Genomic DNA, 23,273 nt, shown 5'->3' on the forward strand with positions numbered 1-23,273 from the left:
AGTAAGAAGGAATGTTGCCTCCCTTGCATTATTTTACAGATATTTTTATGGCAAATGCTCAGACGAAGTTGCATCCATGGTGCAACCTCTCCATGCCTTCCCTCGTGCTACATGGGCATCTGGTAGTGCTCATGACTGGAATATCACTCAGTCATATTGCAGAACTTCTGCCTATCAGAATTCTTTCATTCTCCAAACTGCATCTCTCTGGAACTCGCTTCCCCAGAGTTGTTTCCCTTCAAATTTCAATCCACAGCTGTTCAAGTCTAACTGTTACAGATATTTTATAAACAGAGGACATCAGTAATCTAGTGTAAGGATTATTTTTTTTATTCATTTGTTTTTCCTTCCTCCATTCTGTAAAAAAAAAAAAAAAAAAAAAAGTTATTTTATAATAAGCCGGAATATAGCTGGAACACAACACCGTGATGAGTCATATCAGTACTTGAGTGTAGCAAACATACCTCAGAGTGACTCAGTTAACTGACTGGTGCACTTGTAAATTACTTTCAGTGGGGTGTTTGATCACAGTCATATTTATTGAAGTTAATGGTTTATTGCACTGATCCTTAGTTTATTGCACTGACGGTAGCCTAGTGCAGAAGCTTGGCAGAGATAATAATGCAGAATAATGGACGCTATTTACAGATTCATCTGCAGTAGCGTGAAAGGAGTACTTCTTTATAATGATAATAAATATGCACCAATACCTGTTGCTCGTTCTGTGCCTTTAAAGAAACGAATCAGAATTTGGCAAATTTTCTCGAGAAAATCAACTACAATTATCGCTGTTCGATCATATATGGGGACCTGAAAGTTCTGTTTATATTACAGGGTTAGCAGTCAGACATCATCATCATCATCATCCGGACCTCCTTTCCCACCCAAGGGCAGGGGACATACACAATTCCTATGTTTTCTCTATGAGTGGGACAGCAAAGACAAGGATTTACAATGGGTATAGAAGGAACGGCTAAATAGGAAAAATGTACAACTTGATGCCAAAAACATCATCAGACTTAGCTTGGTGAATCCAGATAAAGTGCTGCTATAAAGACTTCATATTAAGCTTGGAGTAATGAAGCAGGCTGCCAAAGTCCTATCAAAAGATGGAGCTTGTTTTATGTAATCGTGCCAAAAGTTTCCTGGTTTGTCTGAAGCTAAATTGAAAGACACCATATTTACTGGACCTCACATTAGAAATCAGATTTCTGGTGCAGAATTTGATGGTGTGATGAATGATCTGGAACGAGAGGCTTGTATATCATTCATATAAGTACTGTAATATTTGAGCTTTTAGGTAACAATATGGATCCACATTACAAAGAAACTGTGAGGAACTTGTTGGTCAAGTTTAGGGAGTTAAGTTGCAACATGAGTCTCAAAGTTCACTTTTTGGACTAGCATTTGTAATATTTCCCCCCAGATCTTGGAGCAGTGAGTAAAGAACAGGGTGAAAGATTCTATGAGGATATCAAGGACATGGAAAAAGGTACCAGGGATGTTGGGATGTCAATATGATTGCAGACTACTGCTGGATGCTTCACAGGGACGCACCAGAAAAAGTGTCCAAACGAACGGCCACCATTGAAGTTACTGAGCAAAAAACTGATATGCTACAAAGACTGAAGAAGTTATATGTAAGTCATGGATTATACATTGTTGTTTCATCTATGTGTATGTTTAAAAAATTACATTGACTAAATATTTTCATTTTCAGCTAATTCATAACATTACTGTATAGACCGACTGAAATTGATACTTTGCTATATTTTAATTAAATTTCTTTTAAATTTTGTATTAAAATGTGATGTCATGGAAACAATGTCTTTTTCATTGTGTTCATAAGTGCAATGAAAAATAAATAGAATTAAAACAATTTGTAATGACGGCTTTTGTTGACTTGTGTAATGGATTATTTCCAGCATCTTGAAAGCCACATATGTTATAGTTAATAGATGATAATTTTCTGGTTTTGATTTTTTGTCCATTTTAAATATAGAGATTACATTTGCTAGTCTCCATTACTGATGGGCCTTACTATTTTTTTTTTAATCATTTATGGAATATCTCAGTGATTGACTTTTATATTATTTACTTTGCTGCCTTTAGTATGTATGGAGATATTTTAACTGGCCCCAGTGTTTTATTATATTTACTGATGACAAGTCATGCATCCTTCTCACTCGCAGTGATATTGATAATTATGTTACCCTCTTAAAAAAGGGAAAAGTTGCGAGAACAGAATCTGTATTTTCTACTGTAAATACAGACGTAAAGAAAGTGCTAAGAATTTTACCATATTTCAGTTTCATTATCAGACTCTTGTCCATTGTCCATTGTCTGAGCTTATTATTGTAGCTGAAAAAGTCTCTTGGTGTGATTTACTGATATAACAACATATGGACTTCAGAGTTTTTAATATTTTCTTTCATGATTTGTTTTACTGTACAAAGAGCATCATCTGTACCACTGTCACTTTATTTCTTTAATCAAAATTTCATGCACATTTTTAAAATCAATGCTTAATCTGTGTTCAATCCTTTGGGTAAATTGGGTTCAGTAATTTGAACAGGCCGTCTGTTATGCACTGCAACTTGCAGCTTGACTGGCTTTTGATATTTTCGTGGATAGTTTCCATGCACCATTAATATCTGAGGTTTGAATAACGGGACTTAAATCAGTATAACATACATTTTTCTTTATTTTTATTAATTCGCTGTCTTTTAGTCTGGGCCTTTCTCACTGCCAACATTAACATCGTCTTCACTGAATTTGGGGGTAACTGTAACCATACGATTGTCTCTTGCACAAAATTTTTGTCACCAAATTTTCTAATTTTGCTAAACCAATATCAAATATTTTACCTCATCATGCTGGACAGTCTATGAGCTGATGCAAAGAGCTTTCTCGCTGCTCGCAGGTCACTGCACAGTCTAACTATCTGTGCAAGACGGAGGTTCTCCCAGTTTGGCTACTGGTAAATTAAAATACCGAAGATTACAGTATTTTGGGCACTATATATTTCTGCAGTTTGGTTGCAAATTTCATTGTCGGTCTTCAAGGACTGGGCTGGTTGACAGTAAATTAACCCAGGAATTAGTACTCACTTTTAAACTGGAGGTAAATTCTATCAGTGTTCTCGACTAAATGCTCAGAAATTGCAGCAGGATGAAGTCCCACTGTAATAAATAGAAGTATAGCACTCCCACCTCGGTTATCCCGTTCACTGCTGAAAATATTATAATCTGGTATATTGCACTCAGCTAGAAAAGTTCGGCGTTTGGTCCTGAGCCACGATTCCATTATGCCAGTTATATAATGACCAGCACCAAGAACATGAACCTGTAATCAGAACGTTTATTCCATAAACTATGTGCCTTAATGTGCTTACCTGTAATAGTATGTTTACAGTTCGTGATGTGCACATTGATACGTCTCAGGTAGTGAGTGTTTTCTTTATTTTCAAAAAAAAAAAAAAAAGAAAGAAAAGTTACTGAATCGTCTAATAGATGACTGAGCCTAACATAGTCAACATAGTTTAAGTAGAGGCCCTCATATGAAGACATTTTCCACTGCTCATAGAAATTATTCAAGATGTCAATGAGCTTGGCTTCCTCCTGTAAACAAGGTGACAACACAATTTAGATTGCAATCCTGGGGTGTGCACCTCAAAGTAGAATGTTACTGGTTTGTCCTTTGTAATGCTAAACAATCTTCTTATACATGTTCAAGAGCTCTTGAGACTAGGTTTGTCTTACATCAATCTTTCCTATAGAATGATCATAAGGGCATCATTAATTACACCATCAGTAACGGTATCCAAAGCGTCTATACATTTATCCAGTCTGGCATCTGCAACCTATGGATAAATATTTGATCCACGTAACCTCTTTCCTTCCTAAAACCACCCTGTTGTTCTCCAACTAATTCCCTTGTTATTTTGCTACCTCTGTTAATAAGTATCCTACCATATACTTTGCCTGTTACACTAAGAAGACAAATGCCCCTATGATTACCAGACACTTCTATTTCCCCATTTTCTTTGTAGAGGGAAATAATAATACTTGACTTCCAATCCTCCAGGACTACCTTCCTCCCAGGACAATCTGCGCATCTTCCATATCTGTTCTACTATTATCTTTCTCCCGTGCTTCATCATTTCACCAAACACCATCAATTCCTAGGGCTTTTCCCATTTTGACTTCCTTCATTGCTTCCTGTTCATAATCTCCTAAATATGGAATTTGTTATACGTGGTGACACGTATGATGCATCATGTCCTTGTCACTCTCGCTTCAATCTGCACCATCTGCAACTACTTTCGCTCACTCAGATCATTATTACCTGCAGCAGGAGAGCATCAACAGAACAGCCACCTTAGGCAGCACAAGTTCTTGGTTGAACAGTGATGTTCCCTTCTATACTGTATCCAGTGTTGTTTGCACCAAACTCCTTGAATGAATCACTCTGACGGTTAGAGTGATTATTCTCTTAGTTGCCTCGGCCAGGTTTTGCTTAAAGTTTTCACGGGTATTGCACATCCTGCAAATAAGAATATATTCAGTGATAAAACTTCTATAGACACTACCAGTCATTCTGAAATTTGAAATTTACTAATAACACGTGCAAAAGAGTAAAGCTACCGGTCAGTTACTGAAAGAGATTATGTAGCAGTTGAAGCTAGTTTTATTACTGTACCTGCAAACAGTCTCTTCATGGAAATGGCTTGCAGCTCTTAAGAAGAGGAATGGTGAAGAGATGTGTTTTTTAAGGAAATCTGTGCACATCGAGTAAAGCAAACGGGCACTCAAGACAGATCCTCATCGCAGTTGAATACTGTCTGTGATGATGTGATCAAATCATTTATCCTGTATATGCAACACGTCTAACTGGTGAACGCCACAAACCGCTATATAATTAGTAATTAATCTATACTGTCTAGTTTATTCTGCAATATCTCTCTTACCTCTCTTAAGGTTCTCTCTCTCTTCTCTCCACCTGCCTTCTTTTCTCTTTCCCATTTTCCCCCATTAAGATCTGTTTCATCTTGGTTCCTTTTTCTATCTCCTGTCCTTCGTGACATTGGACTAACACATTTTCAGCCTCTTCCGTCCTCTACCTTCCCCTTCCTTTTTGTCATGTTTTATTCTCTCTCTCTCTCTCTCTCTCTCTCTCTCTCATAAATCCTGCCTGATCTGTTTCCCTATCATCCTCTCTTCATTGCACCATTTTTATCCCCGTCCTCTCCCCTTTGCGTATCCTTTACTCTTCCCTCCCTTCTCTCATTCCCGCACCCTCCTCTCTACGCATAACTAACTACACTTACTCTCCTCTTTGATCTCTTTCCCCTCTCTTCCTCTCTCCATTCTCTTTACACTTTATTATACCTGGCATATATAATACATTTCAGTTACTCATTAAGAACTTCACATTCTTTGGAGTTCTTACTGATATTGTAGATATTATTATTATTATTATTATTATTATTATTAATATTATTATTATTATTTTAAGGGGGGGTCTAGAAGGCTGGCATTCCAAAGCCGTTTGCAATACAGACTTGGAATATTCAGGAGAGATGTATCTTGGTCACAGGTTTCTTTTAGCACATTTCTTTTTCTTAGAACTAGTACCGCTCTAGCGCCTTTTTTTTTTTTTTTGTTGCTCTCCTTCGCAGCTAAAACTACAGAATCGATTGCTTTGCAAATCCTCCAGTATGTAGTCGTCAACACACACAAGTGCACCTGGCTATTTATACTGAGATCTAACAAATACTTTTTGAGATATTGAAAAAAAACAAAATGGCCGCCTCATGCCTGAGAGTAAGTCGGAAGGTATTTGACCGATTGTGACTAAACTCGGTGGAAATGTAGTGAATCATGGGTGAACATGATTTGCACAGTATGAATAACCTTGACCTTGTTCTCAAGCTCACAGATCAAAATCTGTAAAGAATTTTGAGTCATACCAAAAGTCCTGTAGTATTAGGTCTAAAATGATAGTATTATTTTCGCCAGGAATATGGAGTTCTTTGAATATAGCTACAGCAGTTTCAGGATTCTAGTTATATTTGTTTCTGTCTCTGTCTCTGTCTCTGTCTGTCTGTCTGTCTGTCTGTCTGTCTCTCTCTCTCTCTCTCTCTCTCTCTCTCTCTCTCTCTCTCTCTCTCTCTCTCTCTCCTTCTCATCTATCATCCCTCTTCCTCCCCATTCTCCCCTCCATTTTCATCCACCCTTCCTTCCCTCTGTTATGAAAAAGATGCATAGATAGTAGACAGGGCTAAAACCGATGACAATAATGATACCCCGACTGAGGAACAACCCATACTAGGAACATCTGAAAGAGGCATAATTAGTAAAACCGCAAACTGCCTGGGCATCTGATCCAGAAGTACAAGGTTTTTATGGGACATTATAATACGGTTGTATGTGAGTGCTTTAGCACAGACTGGTCACATTTAACCAGAAATAAATGTTATAACTTTATAGGCAAATGATTCCGGTCATCTGAAGCAAACATTTGTCTTCAGTAGATCTGTCAACTTATGGATGAACTGCCTAGAAATGTGGTGTCCTGCTGTGCGATATTAATATTCAAAAGTCGCTTATTTTGTTTTGGAATTCCTAGCTGAACGCATTCATGTCTGAATGATAAAAAATCTTGTATAATGACTTTCTTTGTTTCAGACCACGGAGAAAGCTGTAACAGTTTTTCAGACAGGGGTTACATTCCTTATACAAATGTACAATATATATATATATATATATATATATATATTCTTTTTTAGACTTTCCCTTGAATTTCCATGACAATATTTCTGTGCTGCATGATTGTTGCTTTTACATTATTCTGCTATTTTGGCTGTCCTTACGTTTAGTTTATAGACTTACATGTCAGAGTCATCGTATACTTTGCAACCAACAGTCCCAAGAGGACCATTAGGTCTGTTGCTGTTTGTTTTCCTTTTCATCTTTGTACTTTTCTAACATCACGAACTGTAAGCAGTCGAACTTTTCAACATGGCAGTATGTGTGTGTGTGTGTGTGTGTGTGTGTGTGTGTGTGTGTGTGTGTGTGTGTGTGTGTGTGTGTGTGTGTGTGTGTGTGTTCTTCCACGTGTGTGTGCTAGAGCCTGTAGAGTGTGTTTGTGTGTTAACATTGTTTGTAAATGTTTTCGGTTAGAATTATTTGTATTTCATTTGTTTGTGTGTACCATTGCACACGCAGGCATGTAATTTGAGTTTATCATTATCTTACTGTCTGCATGCTCGTGTGCATATTCATGTTCCTGTGGTAATGCGTGAGCCTGTGCGTTTTTGTGTTGGGTTCTTCATATACATGCATCAGTCCACACGAATAGTCACGTACATGTGATTAAATATAATTGGAAGTGTATCCATGCTCCAAGGTACTGATGTGTATACTCTCACAGGTGTAATTGCCCAGAGGAGCAGGATAATGTGCAGAGTGGAAACAGATGAAAGTGAAAGAGGTGAACAGATAAAGGAGGGAGATAAGACGAATGACCGAGATCGCTAAATCATTTTTTGGAGTGCCAGTGACATCTGAGTTAGAGAAATTATGACCTCGCTATTTTTCTGCTATTTACACAGCTGCCAGAAAGGTCGCTGTTCCACCCAAGGAAGCAGATAGCATCACTAAATCATTTTGCCTATTATCTGTTTTTGGGCAGCATAACACTCATTAATTTTCCATATACTACACAGGAGCGAAGTAGTCCTTGACAAAGTGGATGTGACACCTTGTAGGAGGAGCTAATGAGAGAGTTCTCCAGAAACTGACCAGCTTCGCCTTCTAAATCTCTCCTAATTGGTTAACAGTTACGATGGTAACTTGTAATTGGTAACGGGAGCCTCCTTTATGTGTAGTAGGCTGTAGATGATACTTAAGACAGAACATTGGCTTGTTTAGTCTAAGGAGGCAGAGTAAAACCACCATATAAACGTAAGGAACTACCGGTAGACACAGTATATCTCTAGATACATTCGGTACGCATTTCCCATGAGACACAGTGTATCACTAGACACATTTATGTACACTTGTTCACTTTAATTACAAAACACACAGACTGAGCACCATTTCGTCTTCTGGCATACCTCTCCATATAATACGGGTGTGTGGATTATATCACCAAAGGGTTCTTCTAGTCCCTCAAGCTGTGAGTACGAAGATTCCACTTGTAATTTGGTTAGTTAAGAGAAATAACTCATGTTTGTATTATGAGCCTATATGGACTCCTTTTGGTAAACGAATCCTGGTTTGTTTTTGTGTGTATATAACACTGTAAATTAAAGTAAATTAATTTTCTTGTGAGCTTTACTCTTTTGGTGACTGATGAAAGGTTAAGTGTTCACTGTAACATATACTCATAACAAATACCTTTTACCTTACTTCACACACACACACACACACACACACACACACACACACACACACACACACACACACACACATTCATTTGCCACAATATATACGCTGTATCCATGAACAACCCTGATTAAGGAATTATTGAGCAGTGCCTTTGTACGGGGTGTCCAGGTCACATCTCCCTTCCTCTCTTACGTAGTTGAATGAACGAGAATGGTGTATATGGAGAGAGAGAGAGAGAGAGAGAGAGAGAGAGAGAGAGAGAGAGAGAGAGAGAGAGAGAGAGAGAGAGAGAGAGAGAGAGAGAGAGAGAGAGAGAGAGAGAGAGAATTACGAGTATTTAACAACCCTTTCCACTATTGAGTTCCTTCAACCTCTACCATCTAAACATTTTTTTCTGGGGGGGGGGGGCGGCGGGGTATTTATCTCTTCTCACATCTACTGTGTCTGTCTATCTTCCACTATCCTGTCACTTACTTTCCTTTTCCCTTCTTCTTTATCTGTCCTTCTTTCGGTGGCTTCCTCTTCTTTTTTTTTTTTTTTTTTTTTAAATCTCCGTATCTATACCCTTTATGCCCAGAAATCTGTCTCGTCCTCTCTTCTCTTCTTTTTTGTGTGTGTGTTTCTTCTTTTCCTGTTTCTTCTCTGCTCTTCTGCGCACTTCCCTTATCTCCTTCTCTTCCTACTTTTGTTTTCCATTTTTGGCGTCTCCCTTCAGCTACTGTCATGTTTTCACCTCTCCGGTGCTCACTGCTTTCATTTTCTTTTTGCCCATTCGTATTCTCTTTCTTCTTCCACTGTTGCCATTCCTCCCCCTTTCTCTCCTTACAACTTTATAATATACCATACTTCATTCTTATACCTTTTCTATTCCCGTCTGTTTTCTTCTTTTCACTTCACTTATTTTTCTATCTTATCCCTTCTTCCGTTTTTTCCTCTTTTACCACGTGTTTCATTCTCCCTACAGAATCCTATCGTCTCATCTTATCCTCTCCTCTCTCTCATTCACATCTTCCATGTCCTCTCCTTTTCCCCTATCTTTTCCATTTATTCTCTTTCCCGTTTTTCTTCCCTTTCCTCCTTCTTCTCTCAACTCCCCATCCTTCACCTTTCTTCTCTCCTCTCGTCATGTCTTATTAATTTCATGTCCTCTTCTCTCCCTTACACTTCCTTCCCTCTTGTAAGTGTCTCCTTGTCTCATAATTTTTTCACCTTTCCTCTTCTCTTCCTACTCCCCCTTCCATCCTCTTCTCTTCATTTCGTCTATTTTGCTTTTCGCTTTATTTCTCCTTTTTTATTCCCCCTCTCTCCATTTCGCCTCCTTTCCTCACCTTTCCCCTCCATTACTTCTCCCTCTATCCTCATCTCCCCATTCTCCTTCTTTCCTCTCCCCTCCTCTCCATTTCTCCTCCTTCTAACGTAATCTCTCCATCTCCTTCCTCCTCGTTTTTCTTACTTCCCTGTTTCCATTTCCCTACTTCTCACCATTGCTCTCATTTCTCTCCTCTACTCTTCACACCTTCAACCCTTCAGAGACAGATTTAAACCTTGCTTACTGACCAAACCCAAAACATCTCTCTCTCTCTCTCTCTCTCTCTCTCAACCATAATTACGATCCAATCCAACTTTCTTCTCTTCCTCCTCATTTCTCCATTCTTCCTCTTTCACGGCTGCTAACATTACCTTCCTTTCCCAAAAAATCTCCTCCTAGCCCCCATCTTTTCCTCCTTTTCTTCCATCGCTTTATCCTTATTATCAGACAACAATTCCACCTTTCCTCATATTCCTTCCCTTACTTTTCTTTCTTCCTTTCTCCTCCTTCTCGAATTCTCATCTCTTCCTGCGCTTCTTTCCCATTGTTTTCTTTTTCCTTCCTCTTCCTTCCCATTCTTCTTTTGTCGCTTATCCTTTACTTTCTCCATCTCCTCCTCCTCCTCCTCCTCCTCCTCCTCCGTTTTCCTTTTCTTCTTCTTGTTCTTCTCCCTACCGAAAATAAACTCCATCTAGTCTTCTTCTTTTACTTTCTTCTTTCCTTTTTTTTTTTTTTTTTAAATCTCTAAGATAAACTTGGTTCTGATACTGCTCATAGTCACTGCAGCCGTAATTTTGGCTGACAGCCTTAATGTCGTGGATGAGAAATCTGCAACCAACTTTTTTTTTTTTTTTAGATTTTTCGGAATTTCTATGCTGTAGATACTGGGATCACATCACTCAGATATCAGACACCACTAATGAGTGGGAAACAGATAAAATGTTCACAAACTTGTAGTGGTTTGAAATTAATAATACACTGTCATCAAAATGGAACAAGAAAGAAAATTCCTTAAAAATAATTGGTCTAAGTTTCCAGCATTTGACTTTCTGTATGACAATGATCTTCGGCTGACTGTTCTCAATATCTATTTTTTTTCATTCTGGTCCAAATCGAATCAGAAATGTCTGATTTTGCCTTGTTCAACCTGACCATTGTTTTGTTTTCCCAAATGGGATCTCTTCATATTATAAATTACCCTCAGTCCTTCCACCAACTTTAGTTTGAATCGATTCAAACTGTTTGGATTATGGGGTTGACTATTTGGCCTTTCACTTTGACCTGGACCTTCAGCTGACTATTCTCAAATACAAATTCTTTAGTTCTTGCCTTACTGTCACCTCTTTCACTAAGTTTGATCTAAAGCAGATAAGAACTGTTTGAGCTGACATTGCAATGCGACCTTTACCTTAGACCTACAATATTGCTCCACAGAATAACAGGTCAGTGCTCTGGTTGGCTCTCGGCCCTTCTACCATATTTCGTCCAGGTCAGATAAAAACTACTTTCGTTATCATTCGACGGACGAGAAAAGTGAGCAAGCAAGAAGCTTTGTAGACAGGTAGTAGTGTTTGGATAACTACTGTATACTGCACACACCACCAAGTGTGTGTTCTTTTCGAAACTATTAAAAATTCAGCTGATATATGCACAGTGTTAGAAAACTCACGAAATAGTGGTAGGTGTTATTTAACCTTTGCTGAGCTGCAACTCTCATGTGAGACATAAAGATGGCCTGCACTGGCCAAGCTGCAAGGCTCCTATGAAGTACAGTTTATATTGCTTGTGGAAGAATGACCCAGAGGAACTAACTAGCTTACAGAGATTCAGCCAGGCAGACTTTCATCAAAATTTGCCACTATACTGCTGAAAGAAAACCCAGATAAGTGACAATACTACATCTCGGAAACTATTGAAGCTACGGCATATCTACACATATCGTTAAGATTTGGGGAGGAAGGTGTTACTTAAGTAGTTTTTCTCAGTACTGACAATGTTGCTGAAGAAAAAAATGCCCAAAAGACCCAAACTGAGTACCAGAACTGGGTAATCCTGAATATTATTAAACTTACTGTGCGTGCCTGAGCACATTCCGCATTTTCAAATGTGACTACATTTTGGTCACAGACATGGTTCAGATTTTGGGCTTTCCATGTGATTTTGCTCTTTGACCGATTATACTCAAAAGTGAATCTCTTCGTCCATGCCTTACCGTCAACCATTCCATCATGTTTGGTGTCAATCAATTTTAACTGAAGAAGTTGCCCTTCTCCTGTGGCTTTGTCATTTGTCTTTTCCTCGACCTTGATGTATGAGTGGCAGTTCTCAAAATTATATCCCCTCATCCTTTCCTGAGGCTGTTCTTCCACCAAGATTGGTTTGAACTGGATAAATATCTGTTTGAGCTGATCTTGGACTGTGAGCTTTGCCTTTGGCCTACTGTTCACAATAGCCTCTTGGCTTACTCTCAAACCTTCCACAAAAGTTGTGCCTCTGTTTTGTTTCCCCGAAGACACGCAGATGTACAATATGACCTTGCCCTGTAACTTTAACCTTAAACCAATTGTTCTAAAAATATGCTCTCTTTGTAGTAGCCTTACCGTCAGTCCATCCACCAAGACTGATCTGAAATGAACTGTGCTAGTGGACTTGGCAACCTTGTCGTTTCACACATCATTATCAAAAGCTGTATATCAATCCCTTGTCCAACCCTTAGCAGTTTTACAAAGGTTGTTTAAAAGCAGATCAAGTTATATTATTGACAGGGAGACTGATGGACAGATGGACTGATACGTTATTGACCACAACTATATTTTAAAAACTACATGCATTCAATAAAACAATTACAGAACACGAATTGTATACTGAATTCCATACAAATAGTAACTACAGTCCACAAAATACTATGCTTAATTGAACAAACCAAATATAATTAAAGGAATGACAGTCGAGCAAAACACAATTTCAACAACTCCAGTACATCGCGAATTATCACATGCCACTGGGAAAGGTATCAAGAATTTTCTTTTAATCTGTTAATACTGTAGGCTTGTCTGACATTTGTTGTTAATGGACATGCCTAAACCACGTGCCTCTCTGTATGTACGAGGCCACAAATGCATAAACGTTCCTTGAGTGTAATGTTTTGTTCAATGCATGCATGTGCACATGTGTGTGTGTGTGTGTGTGTGTGTGTGTGTGTGTGTGTGTGTGTGCAGTAAATTAGTGTAATGCTATAGCACTTTTGTATATGAAAAGTCTGAGGGGTACTTTTTGATATATGTATACAGGAGGCGGTGGCTCAATCGGTAGAGAGGTGGCGTGCGGTCCTAACGGACCCAGGTTCAAATCCCGGCTGGGGCAGGGAACAGTTTAAGGATTTGAATTTCATTAAATCAGGCTTTACTAATCTACCAGAAGACCCGCCGACATGTCGTAAAAATACCCCCGCTAATACCAATACACCAGTCCCGTATGAGACAGCCCTAGCATGTATTCAATATGGACGGTGGGTGTTAGCGCCGAAGTGGTGACATGTAGAGGTGTATGGTATGTAGGAGGACTCCTGGGCCTTGATAGCAGGCTGTGAAGCCTATGCCCAGAGTCGGACACATAAAAAAAAAAAAAAAAAGGAAAAAAAAAAAATGGGCACGGGCCGAAAGGACAAAATCATTTGTACCTATTTAACCCCTATACCGTGGGCATGTTTACCAATGTTTTGCGTATCCCGCGGGGTTATTCGGGCTCCGACAGACTCTCAAAAAATATTTGCCAAAAATCAGTTATTAGTCCTAGAATAATAAAATTACATATGCTTATGGCACCTACCTTCAGCTTTCTCCTGAAATGTTTGTTGAGCCTTCGTCTGTTACCGTAGGACTTGTGAAGACCTCTGAAGTAGGGTAACGAAGTCTCCACTTTACACTTCCCGACAACCCGTAATATGATTACCACAGCCAGATATAGACACTATAAACACTATTCTATGATTTTCAAGTAGTTTGGGATCCATACTCCAAAAAAAAAAAACACTGTGAAAGCAATGGAAATTACGAGCGCGTCTGATCGTCGCACTTGGGCTAGTTCGCTCTTGGTTCTCTGTCATTTATTATTCATAAAACCCCTCACACTTTATATTTCTATTACTAACTCACACTTAAATATATCTGGAGTCTTTCTTCATAAGTTTCCTTCAGTCGTATTAATTTATTGTCACTGAAGTCATTCAATTTTTCATTCAGTAAAATACGTAGAGAGCCACGGATTCACTTTCACTGTTATAACATAAATTATTTGTACTCATATTCTTATATTACTAATTACTTACATTACTATTTACATTTTCTATTCTATTTTCAATATTTACCATTCTATTTTACTTACACTATGTTATTCACTGTCACTTTCAGTAAGATAAAACTATAATACACTGTTCAATCATATGTACTGAACATCCATTGCTTTCACCTGCTATTTACACATTATTTACACATTATTTCCAAATTATTCTGCTTTCACACTTGCACTGTTAGAACTGCTTCTGGCTGTGGTAATCGAAGAAGCAGGTAACACAGAGGGGAACCTGGCACTCAGCGCACTGCCAAGAGGTGCGTTTGTGCTCAGGCGTGCGGCGGGTGGTATGTGCACATACCTGACACCTGAGAATTGCAGCCTTCCTTTTCCCTGTGGCAGGCATAAACTCAAGTCTGTGCTGATCCATATACGCCCTCTGCTCAAGTCGGTCGGGAAGTGTTACTGGATGGCGCCTTGGAGTTGCTGCTGTCACCCTACCATATCTTTCCAGCAGCTGCTGGACACAAGTCCTGGCGAACAACCTCAGGGAGAAGAACTTGGCTGGCTTGACCTTCATCTTGTACAGGATGAAGGCGTTCAGCATCGTCATATCTATGAGATGCAGAAAAACTTTCCTGTACCACCTAGTATTCTTCCTGAGGCAGTCGATCTCACCAATCATCATGTCGGACTTGTCCACCATCCTGGCGAACAACCTCAGGGAGAAGAACTTGGCTGGCTTGACCTTCATCTTGTACAGGATGAAGGCGTTCAGCATCGTCATATCTATGAGATGCAGAAAAACTTTCCTGTACCACCTAGTATTCTTCCTGAGGCAGTCGATCTCACCAATCATCATGTCGGACTTGTCCACCAGCCGCATGTTGATATTATAGTCCAACACAGCATCAGGTTTCATCACAGGTTCGCCTGTCCTACGGTCGACCTTCCCACTGTCTCTCATCTTCCCCTTATGTACGGTGGTGAGCATGTGCACGACCCTCTTGTCATGCCACCGTATTGCCAGCATCTTCTCAGACTTGCGTAGGTGCACGTCTCCTCGCTGCAAGGTTCCTGCCTCTGGGAATTTGGGGAAGTGGGCACGATTACTTTTCACAGTGTCGCAAGAGCCAATGCCATGCTCAGAAAGGTATTTGGCAAGTTTCGGTGCTGTATAGTAGTTGTCTGTATATAGCACATGATTCCCACCAAAATACTTTTCTAGAAGCACTTTCACTACACAGCCTGAGAAGCCAAGTGGGTGTGTTTTATCCAGATCGACAGTGCTGGCTGAATATATGACGAAGTCAAGGATGTACCCCGTCTTACAGTCGCACAGTACAAAGAACTTAATTCCAAAGCGATGGTATTTGCTTGGAATGTACTGAACAAACTGACGACGTCCTCTGAACAAAACCAAGGATTCGTCAATGACAACCTTCTGAAAGGGGTGGAAGAATGACATAAACTTATCTTTCATTCTGCTCAGAATCTCCCGGATCTTCCAGAGTGGGTCGGTTTGGGAAGGTACATCGTTGTCGGCAAAGTGCAGGTTTCCCATGATGTTCCGGAAGCGATCTCTGGCCATGTACTTACTGAAGGTGGGTGAGGGTAGTAAAGGGTCCATGGACCAGTATTCTTCCAACTCATGCTTCTTGGAGTGTGGCATGAGAAGCATGAGGGCAAAGAACACATACAGCTCCTGCACTCCCAGCATGGACCACTGTTGCATCTTGGCTGCACCTGTACCACTTGCAGCACGTTGTGATTCATACCTGTTGATCTCATCACATATGTGCTGCATGACTTCGTCATCTAGGAAGGCCAAAAGGTAGTCGACACACTCAGCATTTTCGTCCATAGTGAAGGCAGGCTGAACTCCTGAGGAGCTCTCATCAAACACTAAATTTTCTGGCACAAAATCTGACCCTTCCGTCCACGCCAAGGCGTCCAGGATTCCCTGTCGTTGGCGGTGTAGGGCGGTTGGTGGTGGTGGTGGTGGAGGTTGGCTGTGAGGCAGATTTATCTCGGTCAAGGTCACTCGCACTGATCCTAGGTTGCCGTACAGCACTAGCAGCCCTTACCCTACTAGCTACACTACTTTTCATTCTCCTTGATTTACCTCTACCTCTACGGTCTGCCTTCACTGGTTATGCTGGTGGTGACTCTGACGACGAAGACTCCGGAGATACCTCAGCCGACGATGATGAGATAATGAGTGAAGTTGGGCTTGGGGAACGGGGAGGTGAATGCACTCGTGACTCGTGGCAGGCTGGGTCACGTGGGAGCATTGTTCTGGGGCTAACACGCCGCCTTTTAACTCCCTTCCCAAATTCCTGTCCTTGCTGCACTAAAGGCTCCTTTCCCTTGGAACTAGACACTAATTCAGACACTGAAGCACTCGTTGTAGCTGTTTCTGCCATGATAACCTCACCCAGCTCATCACAAGATTCACCCGAATCGTCAAAGGCACTGTCCATCATAACCATGGACAATTTTGCCAGTTCACGTGCCACTGCAGAGTCACTAAGGCCTTTCCTGCTTGCCTCACTACTTTTCTTAGGGGTAGAGGTCACGGGGCCCTTTGCAATGGGCACAGAAGCGGCAGGAATGGCGAGGCACGAGTGCAACATTGTTTCTCTACAGCGGAGGACAAGGAACTAAATGCCGCGGCTTATCTGAGAAGGGAAGGGTTGACAATGACACTTAGGCTGACTGCTGCTAACTTACATGCTAATTTTTTATAGGTAGAAAATCTCGGCAATACATAAAGAAATAGGTAGTTCTAGGTGAATGTAAATGTCACTTAGGCTTCTCCCTTCCTTTCTGATATATATTTTTATTACAGACATCGATTACAAGGCATAATTCAAAGAGGAATTACCGTGGTAATGTAGCGAATGAATGCATGTGAGGTTTTGTCAGGTGATATTTAGCCAATTCATGGTGTATAACACTATCACTTACCTGTTTTTTTTTTGGTATATATTATTTTGTATAAGTATAGGGCATAGGGCATATTTCAATGGATGAAATCCGTGGAAAAATCCGGGGGAAATTTGCATAGCGCAGCGAGGCGTGGGAGGTGAGAGGACAGGGTAATGGAGGGCAGGAAGGGAGGGGAGTCACGAAGGGGGTAAAATCGCTAAATTGTCAACAATGGATGGGAGTACAGATGAGATTTGGAGTGCTGACTAGTGTTGGACATTGGCAGTACTGATAGATGATACAAGCCACCACTTGAGAGCCCGGGATAATTCAAAATAACACAGAATCACAAAAGTGACGCCCCGCGGTATGATCCATTGTGGCTGAGCGTCACGAACGTGACGCCCCGCGGTTAAGGGATTAACTCTCTTTTCTACATTTTCATATTGCCATTTATTATACTGTAACACGGCACCCTGATAGTATCAAATATCTGCATTACTGGAGAGACCATTGCAAGTTTATGCGCGAAATAAGAATGCTAAAAATGTCAACTGGGTGTTGTGCTCAAAGGGGACAGTGACGCAAAACCTCAGTTTTAACTTTGACCCGTTACCTTAACATTTGAGCAATATATATTACTCCAAACTCGAATCACTTCTTCTCATCCCCCATACAAATTATGTAGGTAACCAAGATTGGTCCCAATTAGATCAGGTATTCATGATATATATTCCACAACTTGAACTGCAATCACCAGTTACCTTGGCCTTAGAGCAATGTGGACCAAAATTTTATCACCTCCCCCCGGACCCTTTCATGTTGCATGTGTCAGCTTTTATGCAGATGTGATCAGGCATCCATGAGATAATATGCAAGCATACATAAATACATACTCACATGCATACATACATACAAACCAACTAAGTCACAAGTGCCACACTGCTGGTGTCCCTAGTAATACTTGTACAAAGGAAGAAAAATATTGGAGCCCACACTGAATGAATCAGTATGATAAATATGTCTTTTTGTTTGTTTGTTTTTAATTTATCTGCACCAAGAACATACTGCCACCAAGAAAAGGCCAACTAGTTTCATTCAATGGAGATCATACTAACTGACATATTAATGTGACTGAATTAATCACGGTTTTCATCATCAATAATTACGATAGAAATACAGAAAATATTTCTCCTGCTATACTGGTACGTACAGATGATAAATGTCTAATTTTTAAATAACAAAGAGGAAGAAAATAATGGACATGATGGTAACACAGTTTCTGGTATTTCCATTAATGAACGAGTCTAAATGATTATTTGTCACTGTTGAGACAGGTCATTTATTAGTCACCCGTAATTTAATGTCTGGATATTTTGTCACCAGGACATTTCGTAAACTGGTAATTTCACTACCAGTTATAGATAGAAAATTTTTTATAACATGTAAGTTTATACCAGTTATCTCGTCGTTTATAAATATCGCTCATTGCGGAAGGAAGTTTCTGAAACTTTATGCCTTTGTGTTCCCATTCTGCCTGAATAATATTATGAGGTTAATATGGAAAGCCTACCATCATAAATTTCTGGCATTAGATACACTGAAACTGAACATTTCAGTATATTGCATAGTTGTGAAATACGCAGCAAAAGACTTACAATCAGTTCTTCAGAAAGCGTGTGAAGCACCAGCTGAGACTAAATCATCTTTAGAGTCAAGGTAAATTTTGAAAATGTTGCTGTGAACTGTTTGGCATCAGATTTCCGATATACACGTTCCTATGCTATTTGTTGTTCTAGTCTAATAAGTCTACCTGTAAAAAGAAAACTGATATAATTGGGTACAAATATTTCTGTAATTGTGATAGCTATTGCTTTTTTATTAGAAATATTCTCTACAGCTTCGACGATCTTTAAGATTGGCTAGGAGGATGTAGGAAAGATAGGTGCGATGAAAAAGCGTCGTGTAATAAGTTAAAGAGGGACAAGGGGTTGGATCATATGAGTGATGTTGACATATCGTTGCTGAGTAGGGGCAGAAATGAATAATGATTCTTTTATCACTACATTCCCATACAACTTGTTGCGTCAAGCAGTGCAGATAGGCAAACAACATAATTTCATCCATCATTCAGTGTTTTTTTTATTTCCATAAAGAGGAGAGGAAAACGGGTTAAGGCTACTCATTCCTAACATCTAGGGCGAGGGTGAGCAGCTGGCATTATATGAGCAATAAACTCCGACCTTCCCTCAGACATAAATCCTTAAGGGTTTAATCCTGCTGGAGCACTATAATCAACTAAATTATAAGGAGTCATTTGGTTTCATGGTTACCCCCAACGTTGTAAACTTTTTTCTGGTTTACAATAAACAATTTGCCGTCAGTCAGCGAAGAGTAACCCCGGAGGAAGCACTACATCTTGTGAAATGATGGTGGGTGCCCCCATTTGATACAGTGTAAAAAAAAAAAAAAAAGGCTTACTAGTATTTCTTGAAAGATAAGCTGCTCTTTAAAAATAGAAAAAAAAAAAATCCTGAAGCCCAATTTTCACCATCTTTAAGCATAATACACATGGAGATTGATTTTGTACACTAGTACATATTTCAAGCCTTTCACTGTCTGGCCGCAATTATTCGTAGGTAAAGCTGAGGGAAGTTCTAGCAGTCTAGAAGGCTAACTGAAATAATTTTCAGCCATTTGACTAGTGAAATTTCCCTCTGCTAAGCAAAAATATTTTCATTAGTAATCGAAGTAAAATGCATCTAGATATGGCGAGACAGTTAACATTTCTTGAAGAAAATGAAACATAAATAACTGGACAAGAATCGGAATTTTGCACTGCAATACATTTTAATATTTTTGCCTTCCAATACTAATACAACTTTATACACACCGTATGACTATAATGAAGACCTAGTCTACTGGCTTTTAAGGTGCATTTTAGCGAGCTATCGTGTGAAATGACCACCGGGCGATACCTTTTCGTTCTTCAGTATGCGAACACCTTTCATCTTGTAATTCTAGTTCGCCCACATTAACAAAACGAATAATTTTCATAATTTTGCGGTGTGTTACCCGTGACTCAGTGGTATAATAAGACAACAGTTACGTTTTCCAGTATTGTTCATATCACCTCCTCCTGACAATCACCACAAATAACAAGTAATCTCTTGCTATATCCCAGCATTTAAGAGGAAAAGGTAGATATTTAGGCAAGGTTAAAATGGGCAGAGTACCATATAAGACAAGCCACCCATAAACTGCCTTTACCTCTTTCGTTCCTAATAAGGGCAGAAGAGACTTATTTTGATCCAATCTGTCTGTGTGTCTGCCTGTCTGCCTGTCTATCTGTCTGTCTGTCTGTCTCTGTCTCTGTCTGTCTGTCTGTCTGTCTCTGTCTCTCTGTCTGTCTGTCTGTCTGTCTGTCTGTCTCTCTCTCTCTCTCTCTCTCTCTCTCTCTCTCTCTCTGTATGTGTGCGTGCCTGGCTTGAAACCGTAGGGTCGAGAGTTCACGCCCCGCCAGGATAGCTGCCCTGCTGGGAGAGGTAGCGCTTTCCCGTCATCCAGCGAGGCTATGTGATCGATCAAGGACTAGCTCCGGGAATTCACTTCTCTCTCTCTCTCTCTCTCTCTCTCTCTCTCTCTCCCCAGCCGCATTAACCCTTCCTGGCCTCATTAGTAATATGGAGAGGCCAGCAGCAGTTTATGGGTCGCTTCAACCAGCAATTACCACCACAACGGGTTACTGGGGAAACAAATGGAGCTTTGGGGGAGGGGAGAGAGAGGAAACAGGGAGAACTGGGAAAGGAAGACGATAAGAGAGAGAATGAGGAGGAAAGAATAGGAGCGAATACAGAACGAGAAACGGGAAAAGGGGGCGGAAAGAAGGGGAGAAAAAAAGAGAGAGGAAGAGGAGAAAATGAGGCTTCACAGTAAGAAGTGAAGCAGAGAAGGAAGCAGACACACCAGAGAACCCTAAACATGAAGCAGAAATAAGTAACTGAGCTCAAGTTACACCTGATCTCTCTCCTCCCAGTTTCTACCAGTACCTCTTCAGTTCGTGTCACCCTTGCTTTGAGCCGACCACGAGACATAGATGCATCTCAGTGTCCATATCTGTCTCCTATGACAACACCTCGGAGCTAAGGGATTCCTTCCATTGGCCACACCAGCTTAGCGGATAACATATTATCCTCGAACTTATCCACGTCATCATGAGCTGAGTCTAGCAGCGAGGGTAAAGGAGCCTGTTCTTGTGAATCACATGGTATTATCGTCCAGGCATCGTGTCCCTAAGAAATACTCCTTTTTTTAATTGGACATGGGACGTTACAGTCTGGGGTACAACCAAACTAGGCAGTAAAGACGAGTTACAACTGGGTTCAGTGAGGGGGCAGTCAACCTTCATAAACAGCAGTTTATCTCCTGTCTTGATTAAACTCAAAATCGTCCATTTGACAGCATGTTGAGGTGGTGGCTCAATCGGTAGAGAGGTGGCCTGCAGTCCTAACGGATCCAGGTTCAAATTTCGGCTGGGGCAGGGACCAGTTTCAGGATCTGAATTTCATTAAATCAGGCTTTACTGATCTACCAGAAGACCCGCCTACATGTCGTAAAAATACCCCCGCTAATACCAATACACCAGTCCTGTATGAAACAGACCTAGCATGTATTCAATATGGACGGTGGGTGTTAGCGCCGAAGTGGTGACATGTAGAGGTGTATGATATGTAGGAGGACTGCTGGACCTTGATAGTAGGCTGTGAAGCCTATGCCCAGAGTCAGACACATAAAAAAAAAAAAAAACTCTCCCTCGCAAGTGAATCGTCAGACGGGAGGCCCAACAGACCAAGATCCCTCTACCACCACATCATGATGGTTGACATCGATCCTGGAAGCATTATCCTGTTCTCTGATGCAATGTTAATATTTCGACACCAACTCACTGATCTTTTCTTTCTAAGATTCATTACCAACGAGAATGGCACAAAAGTGAAGTGATGCAGACACTACACTCACCCATTTATACAGCAGTCCCTTAGGCAACACATGTGTTCAACACACACTTGTACTCATCTCCCCATCCACCAGTTGCTTATATTAGCTGAGCTTAAATTTCCGAGTTCATAAAGTTAATTTGGCAGATGCTGCGGTTACTGAAGACGGAGTAATTAAAGAAGAAACATGAGTGTTCAGGTATATATATACAGTTTGTCCATTTGCCCATACCATAAAAACAAGGAGGAAACCCAATCAGTGAAAAAAAAAAATGTTCTTTTGTAACTTGCCTTTGTACGGTGAACCAAGAAATAACTGAAACAACAGGATAAAAGGAGTAATGAAGATAATGGGGAGAGAAGAAGGAAAAACGAAGACTGAAAGAGACAATGGAGAACGGGATGTAAAGCGTCTGTGGCTAGGGAGAGAGAGAGAGAGAGAGAGAGAGAGAGAGAGAGAGGGGGGGGGGTTGAGACGGGGGGAAGGTAGTGAAGATTGAAGAAGGGTCCAAAGTTTGGAAGGGAGGAAGGGAGATATGCAGTGTCATTCTCTCTGTCTGTCTCTCTCTCTCTCTTGAAACGAGTATTATAGATTTTTTGAGGGGGGAGGCGAGATAAGTTGGGTTGTTTGGCACTACCTGGGTTCGGTTTGGCTTCGTTGGGTTTGGTTGATCTAAGTTTAAATAGGTTAGGCTGGGTTATGCGCGGATAAGAGTTGCTTGGAATTGTTGGATTGCAGGTTTGGGTCTGGCGTAGATTAGTGTTGCCTGAATTTGGTTGGTTTGAGCTGTTTTTGGTTTAGCATAGAGTAGTGTCGTTTGATTCTGGTTGGTTTGAGCTGTGTTTGGTTTGGCTTTGATCAGTGTTGCCTGGATTTGGCTGCTTTGCGTTGGGTTGGGTTAGCGTGGTTCTCTGTTGCTTGGATTTGATTGTCTTGAGCTGGATTGGCTTGGTATGGGTAGGCATTGTTTGGTTTTGGTTAGTTTGATATGGGATTCGGCTTGTTAGATTCGGACTGACTGTCCTCGTTTAGGTTAGTTTAAACTAGTCTAGGTTCCGTAAGCAAATTATTTAACCCAGCCAATCAACCAGAATCTTAGAAATCCATCATCATTCGGAAATTATCTTCAATTACATTGTACTCATTCTGAATACTTCGTCAGTCAACCCATATCTTCAACCCTTCAGTCTGTTTAATCCTTCAGTCCTTCAGTCTACCCAGCCTATATTAATTCTTCAATTTGCCAAGTTATTTGGTCTTTCAGTCTAATCACTCCTTCAGTCATTCAATCATTCCTTCGGACTACCCAGCCTTTCACCTATTCAGTTCTACAATCAATCTTCTTAACCCTC

Source organism: Coenobita brevimanus, chromosome 4 (genome assembly GCF_032717465.1).
Source record: "Coenobita brevimanus isolate Jiangsu-jjx chromosome 4, ASM3271746v2, whole genome shotgun sequence".
NCBI classification, from domain to species: domain Eukaryota; kingdom Metazoa; phylum Arthropoda; class Malacostraca; order Decapoda; family Coenobitidae; genus Coenobita; species Coenobita brevimanus.